Below are 7833 nucleotides of genomic sequence, written 5' to 3'. Positions count from 1 at the left end.
TACATGAAAACTAAATTAGTTCTTAAACAGAAATAATATAAGGAGTTTTTATAAATACAAAAAATAAGTAAATAAAGAATTTTCATGAATGAAAAAAAATAAAAAAGTGGCATTAAAGCAGCTTTTAGATAGGTTATGTAATAGAATAAGGGGAAATTGGCTACGGGGCTACACTATATATACGAATATTGGGGAAAAAGCTTTGAATCTAATTTGCGTTTGGTTATTAGAATGGCTAACGTTAACTAATTCTTATTTTATAGCCTTAAGTGTTTAAGAGGGATCAAGGGTATTGGAACGCTAACAATTTCTAACAACAAAGATCATGAAGCGTTAAAATTTGAATTCAGAGCATCAATTTCCTGCAGCCATAAAAATGTGTTTTTTTTGGGGGGGGGGGGTAACAGTTTTTAAGGATGGCTGAAGATCTTCAATTGGAAAATCTCATCTTACAGCCTTAACTGTTTAAGAGGGATCAAGGGTATTGAAAAGCTAACGATTTCTGACAAAGATCATTAAGCGTTAAAATTTTAATTCGGAGAATCAATTTCCTGCTGAGATAAAAATGTGTTTTTTTTGGGGGGGGGGGGTAACAGTTTTTAAGGATGACTGAATATCTTAAATTGGCGAAAGTTTTTGAAAATAAGTTTACATTTTTCGCCGACCAATGGAGGAAAATGCTTTGAATCTAATTTGCGTTAGGCTATTAGAATAGCTAACGTCAACTACTAGTAAAGTAATTATTTTATAATTGTTTAGAAGGGATCAAAGGAAAAAGGTTATTGGAACGCTAAGTATTTCTAACAAAGATCTTGAAGCGTTAAAATTTGAATTCAGAGTATCAATTTCTTACAGTGCAAAAGACATTTTTTTGGGGGGGGGGGTCGAAAACAGTTTTTGAGGATGGCAGAAGATCTTAAATTTGCGAAAGTTTTTGAAAATAAGTTCACACTTTTGGCCGACTATTGGGGGAAAACGCTTTGAATTTCATTTGCATTTGGCTATTGGAATGGCTAACGTTAACTAATTCTTATTTTATAGCCGTAACTGTTTAAGAGGGAATAAGTGTATTGGAACGCTAATGATTTCTGACAAAGATCTTGAAGCGTTAAAATTTGAATTCAGAGTATCAAGTTCTTACAGTGCTAAAGACCTTTTTTTCGGGGGGGGGGGGGGAACAGTTTTTGAGGATTGCTGAAGATCTTCAATTGGCGAAAGCGTTTGAAAATGAGTTCACACTTTTGACCGACTATTGGAGGAAAACGCTTTGAATCTAATCTGCGTTTGGGTATTAGAATGGCTAGCGTTAACAAATGGAAAACTAATTCTTTTATAGCAGTTTAAGAGGGATCAAGGGAAAAAAGGATTTAGGGACATAACGATTTCTGACAGAGATATTGAAGCGTTAAAATTTGAATTCAGAGTATCAATTTCTAGCAGCGCTAAAAACGTATTTTATTTGGGGGCGGGGGGGGCCACAGTTTTTAAGGATGGCTGAAGATCTTAAATTGGCGGAAGTTTTTGAAAATAAATTCACACTTTTGGCCGACTATTGGAGGAAAACACTTTGAATTTCATTTGCGTTAGGCTATTAGAATGGCTAACGTTAACTAATTATAAACTAATTATTTTATAGCAGTTTAAGAGGGATCAAGGGTAAAAGGTTATTGGAACGCTAATGATTTCTGACAAAGATCTTGAAGCGTTAGAAATTGAATTCAGAATATCAATTTCTTGCAGCGCTACAAACGTGTTTTTTTTTGGGGGGGGGGACATAGTTTTTGAGGAAGGCAGAAGATCTTAAATTGGCGAAAGTTTCTGAAAATAAGTTGAAATTTTGACCGACTATTGGTGAAAACGCTTTGATTCTAATTTGCGTTTGGCTATTAGAATGGCTAACGTTAACTTATTCATATTTTATAGCTGTAACTGTTTAAGAGGGATCAAGGGTAATAGGATATTTGAACGCTAACGATTTCTGACAAAGATCCTGAACCGACTATTGGGGGAAAAAGCTTTGAATTTCATTTGCGTTAGGCTATTAGAATGGCTAACGTTAACTAATTCTTATTTTATAGCCGTAATTGCTCAAGAGGGATAAAGGGTAATGGAACGCTAACGATTTTTGACAAAGAGTTTGAAGCGTTAAAATTTGAATTCAGAGTATCAATTTCTTACAGCGCTAAAGACATTTTGGGGGGGGGGGTCGAAAACAGTTTTTGAGGAAGGCAGAATATCTTAAATTTGCGAAAGTTTTAGAAAATAAGTTCACACTTTTTGGAGACTATTGGGGGAAAAAGCTTTGAATCTAATTTGCGTTTGGCTATTAGAATGGCTAACGTTAACTAATGTGAAACTAGCTATTATATAGCAGTTTAAGAGGGATAGAGGGTAAAAGGTTATTGGAACGCTAACGATTTCTAACAAAGATCTTGAAGCGTTTAAATTTGAATTCAGAGTATCAATTTCTTACAGTGCTAAAGACATTTGGGGGGGGGGGTCCGAAACAGTTTTTGAGGAAGGCAGAATATCTTAAATTTGCGAAAGTTTTGGAAAATAAGTTCGCACTTTTGGCCGACTATTGGGGGAAAACGCTTTGAATCTAATTTGCGTTTGGCTATTAGTATGGCTACCGTTAACTAATGGTAAACTAATTCTTATTTTACTGCAGTGACTGTTTATGAATGGTCAAAGTTATAGGAAAGCTAACGTTTTCTGACAAAGATCATTAAGCGTTAAAATTTTAATTCAGAGAATCAATTTCCTGCAGAGATAAAAATGTGTTTTTTTTGGGGGGGGGGCAGTTTTTGAGGAAGGTCTAAGATCTTAAATTAGCGAAAGTTTTTCAAAATTAGTTCTCATTTTTAATAGACTATTGGGGGAAAACGCTTTGAATCTAATTTGCGTTAGGCTATTAGAATGGCTAACGTTAACTAATTCTTATTTTATAGCTGTAACTGTTTAAGAGGGATCAAGGATAAAAGGGTAATGGAACGCTAACGATTTCTGACAAAGAGTTTGAAACGTTAAAATTTGAATTCAGAATATCAATTTCTTATAGTGCTGAAAACGTTTTTTTTTTGGGGGGGGGTGTCGGAAACAGTTTTTGAGGATGGCAGAAGATTTTAAATTTGCGGAAGTTTTAGAAAATAAGTTCACACTTTTGGCCGACTATTGGGGGGAAACGCTTTGAATCTAATTTGCGTTTGGCTATTAGAACGTTAACTTATTCTTATTTTATAGCCGTAACTGTTTAAGAGGACTCAAAGGTATTGGAAAGGTAACGATTTCTGACAAAGATCATTAAGCGTTAAAATTTTAATTCAGAGAATCAATTTCCTGCAGAGATAAAAATGTGTTTTTTTCGGGGGGGGGGGGGGTAACAGTGTTTAAGGATGGCTAAAGATCTTATATTGGCGATAGTTTCTGAAAATAAGTTCAAACTTTTGACCGACTATTGGGGGAAAACGCTTTGATTCTAATTTGCGCGTAAGGCTGATAGAATGGCTAACGTTAACCAAACGTAAATTAATTCTTATTTTATAGCCGCAACTGTTTAAGAGGGATCAATTGTAAAAGGCTATTGGAACGCTAATGATTTCTGACAAAGATCTTGAAGCGTTAAAATTTGAATTCAGAGTATTAATTTCTTGCAGAGCTAAAGACCTTTTGGGGGAGGCGGTAACAGTTTTAGTGGATGGCTGAAGATCTTAATTTGGCGAAAATTTTTGAAAATAAGTTCACACTTTTGGCCGACTATTGGAGGAAAACGCTTTGAATTCCATTTGCGTTAGGCTATTAGAATGGTTAACGTTAACTAATGGCAAACCAATTAATTTATAGCAGTTTAAGAGGGATCAGGGGTAAAAGGGTATTGGAGCGCTAACGATTTTTAACAAAGATCTTGAAGCGTTAAAATATGAATTCAGAGTATCAATTTCATGGAGCACTAAAAACGCTTTTTTTTGGGGGGGGGGAACAGTTTTTGAGGGAGGCTGAGGATCTTAAATTTGTGAATGTTTTTTAAAATAAGTTCACTTTTTTGACCGATAATTGGGGGGAAACGTTTTTGAATCTAATTTGCGTTAGGATATCAGTAATTCTTATTTTATAGCTGTTTGAAAATAAGTTCAGACTACTGGAGGACAACGCTTTGAATCAAATATGCGTTATGATATTAGAATGGCTAACGTTAACTTATTTTTATTTTATAGCCGTAACTGTTTAAGAGGGATTAAGGGTATTGGAACGCAAATAATTTCTGACAATGATCTTTAAGCGTTAAAATTAGAATTCTGAAAATGAATTTCTTGCAGCACAAAAAAATTTTTTGCAGGGGGGGGGGCAAAGTTTTTGTATGGCGAACTTATTGAATGGTTTAGAGTAAAACGCTTTGAATCTTATTTGAGTTAGGCTTTTAGAATGGCAAACGTTAACTAAGGGCATGCCAATTATTTTATAGTAGTTTAAAAGGGATCGAAGGTAAAAGGTTATTGGAATGCTAACGATATGTGAAAAAGATCTTGAAGCTTTAAAATTTGAATTTAGAGTATCAATTTCCTGCAGCGATAAAAATGTGTTTTTTTTTGGCAGGGGGGGGGGAACAGTTTTTAAGGATGGCTGAAGATCTAAAATTCACAAAAGTTTTTGAAAATAAGTTCACACTTTTCGCCGACTATTGGGGGTAAAAGCTTTTAATCTTATTAGCGCTTGGCTATTAGAATGGCTAACGTTAACTAATGGTAAACTTATTATTTTATAGCAGTAAAAGAGGAATCAAGGGTAAAAGGTTATTGGAACGCTAACGATTTCTGACAAAGATCATGAAGCGTTAAAATTTGAATTCAGAGTATCAATTTCTTACAGCGCTAAAGACATTTTTTTGGGGGGGGGGTCGGAAACAGTTTTTGAGGAAGGCAGAATATCTTAAATTTGCGAAAGTTTTAGAAAATAAGTTCACACTTTTTGGAGACTATTGGGGGAAAAAGCTTTGAATCTAATTTGCGTTTGGCTATTAGAATGGCTAACGTTAACTAATGTGAAACTAGCTATTATATAGCAGTTTAAGAGGGATAGAGGGTAAAAGGTTATTGGAACGCTAACGATTTCTAACAAAGATCATGAAGCGTTTAAATTTGAATTCAGAGTATCAATTTCTTACAGTGCTAAAGACATTTTTGGGGGGGGGGGTCGGAAACAGTTTTTGAGGAAGGCAGAATATCTTAAATTTGCGAAAGTTTTAGAAAATAAGTTCACACTTTTGGCCGACTATTGGGGGAAAACGCTTTTAATCTAATTTGCGTTTGGCTATTAGTATGGCTACCGTTAACTAATGGTAAACTAATTCTTATTTTACAGCTGTGACTTTTTATGAATGGTCAAAGTTATTGGAAAGCTAACGTTTTCTGACAAAGATCATTAAGCGTTAAAATTTTAATTCAGAGAATCAATTTCCTGCAGAGATAAAAATGTGTTTTTTTTTTGGGGGGGGGACAGTTTTTGAGGAAGGTCTAAGATCTTAAATTAGCGAAAGTTTTTCAAAATAAGTTCACTTTTTTGATCGATAATTGGGGGAAAACACTTTGAATCTCATTTGCGTTAGGCTATTAGAATGGCTAACGTTAACTAATTCTTACTTTTTAGCCGTAATTGCTTAAGAAGGATCAAGAGTATTGGAACGTTAACGATTTCTGACAAAGATCTTGAAGCGTTAAAATTTGAGTTCAGAGTATCAATTTCCTGCAGCGCTAAAAACGTGTTTTTTTTGGAGGGGGGACAAAGTTTTTAAGGCAGACTGAAGATCTTAAATTGGGGAAAGCTTTTGAAAGAAAGTTCACACTTTCGGCAGACCATTGGAGGAAAATGCTTTGAATTTCATTTGCATTTGGCTATTGGAATGGCTAACGTTAACTAATTCTTATTTTATAGCCGTAACTGTTTAAGAGGGAATAAGTGTATTGGAACGCTAATGATTTCTGACAAAGATCTTTAAGCGTAAAAATTTGAATTCAGAGTATCAAGTTCTTACAGTGCTAAAGGCCTTTTTTTTTCGGGGGGGGGGGAACAGTTTTTGAGGATTGCTGAAGATCTTCAATTGGCGAAAGCGTTTGAAAATGAGTTCACACTTTTGACCGACTATTGGAGGAAAACGCTTTGAATCTAATCTGCGTTTGGGTATTAGAATGGCTAGCGTTAACAAATGGAAAACTAATTCTTTTATAGCAGTTTAAGAGGGATCAAGGGAAAAAAGGATTTAGGGACATAACGATTTCTGACAAAGATATTGAAGCGTTAAAATTTGAATTCAGAGTATCAATTTCTTGCAGCGCTAAAAACGTATTTTATTTGGGGGGGGGGGACAGTTTTTGAGGAAGGCTGAAGATGTAAAATTGGCGAACGTTTTTGAAAATAAGTTCACACATTTGGCCGACTATTGGAGGAAAACCGCTTTGAATCTAATTTGCGTTAGGCTATAAGAATGGCTAACGTTAACTAATGGTAAACTAATTCTTATTATATAGCCGTAACTGTTTAAAAGGGATCAATTGTAAAAGGCTATTGGAACGCTACTGATTTCTGACAAAGATCTTGAAGCGTTAAAATTTGAATTCAGAGTATTAATTTGTTGCAGAGCTAAAAAAGAGCTTTTTTTTGGGGGGGGGGGCACAGTTTTCGAGGAAGACAGAAGATCTTAAATTTGCGAAAGTTTTATAAAGTAAATTTACACTTTTGGCCGACTATTGGGAGAAAACGTTTTGAATCTAATTTGCGTTAGGCTATTAGAATGGCTAATGTTAACTTAAATTTATTTTATAGCCGTAACTGTTTTAGAGGGAACAAGGGTATTGGAACGTTAACGGTTTCTGACAAAGATCTTGAATCGTTAAAAATTGAATTCAGAGTATCAATTTCATGCAGCGCTAAAAACGTTTTTTTTTGGGGGGGGGGCACAGTTTCTGAGGAAGGCTGAAGATGTTAAATTGGCGAAAGTTTTTGAAAATAAGTACACACTTTTGGCCGACGATTGGAGGAAGACGCTAAAATCTAATCTGCGTTTGGGTATTAGAATGGCTAGCATTAAAAAATGGAAAACTAATTCTTTTATAGCAGTTTAAGAGGCATGAAGGGTAAAAGGTTATAGGGACGTAACGATTTCTGACAAAGATCTTGAAGCGTTAAAATTTAAATTCAGAGTATCCATTTCCTGCAGCGATAAAAATGTGTTTTTTTAGGGGGCGGGGGAACAGTTTTTGAGGCAGACTGAAGATCTTAAATTGGTGAAAGTTTTTGAAAATTAGTTCTCATTTTTAATAGACTATTGGGGGAAAACGCTTTGAATCTAATTTGCGTTAGGCTATTAGAATGGCTATCGTTAACTAATTCTTATTTTATAGCCTTAACTGTTTAAGAGGGATCAAGGGTATTGAAACGCTAACGATTTCTGACAAAGATCATAAAGAGTTGAAATTTAAATTCAGAGTATCCATTTCCTGCAGCGATAAAAATGTGTTTTTTTGGGGGCGGGGGAACAGTTTTTGAGGCAGACTGAAGATCTTAAATTGGTGAAAGTTTTTGAAAATTAGTTCTCATTTTTAATAGACTATTGGAGGAAAACGCTTTGAATTTCATTTGCGTTAGGCTATTAGAATAGCTAACGTTAACTAATTCTTATTTTATAGCCGTAATTGCTTAAGAGGGATAAAGGGCAATCGAATGCTAACGATTTTTGACAAAGAGTTTGAAACTATAAAATTTGAATTCAGAGTATGAATTTCTTACAGTGCTGAAGACCTTTTTTTTGGGGGGGGGGATAAACAGTTTTTGAAGAAGGCT

The 7833-nt window shown here is 34.8% G+C and overlaps 1 protein-coding gene and 1 long non-coding RNA gene across 6 annotated transcripts in view; one reads left to right on the top strand and one right to left on the bottom strand.

Annotated features, from left to right (window-relative positions):
* The window catches only part of LOC107440777 (mitochondrial potassium channel ATP-binding subunit), a 546992-nt gene that overhangs the window by 203127 nt on the left and 336032 nt on the right, over nt 1–7833 (top strand). The window lies entirely within an intron of this gene.
* Nucleotides 1–7833, bottom strand: part of LOC147806797 (uncharacterized) — a 494278-nt gene that overhangs the window by 151298 nt on the left and 335147 nt on the right. The window lies entirely within an intron of this gene.

This window comes from Parasteatoda tepidariorum, chromosome 7 (assembly GCF_982258835.1).
Source record: "Parasteatoda tepidariorum strain Cologne lab strain chromosome 7, Ptep-v5.0, whole genome shotgun sequence".
NCBI classification, from domain to species: Eukaryota; Metazoa; Arthropoda; class Arachnida; order Araneae; family Theridiidae; genus Parasteatoda; species Parasteatoda tepidariorum.
The sequence above is the reverse complement of the archived record's forward strand: the minus strand, read 5'-3'. Positions and strand labels throughout refer to the sequence as shown.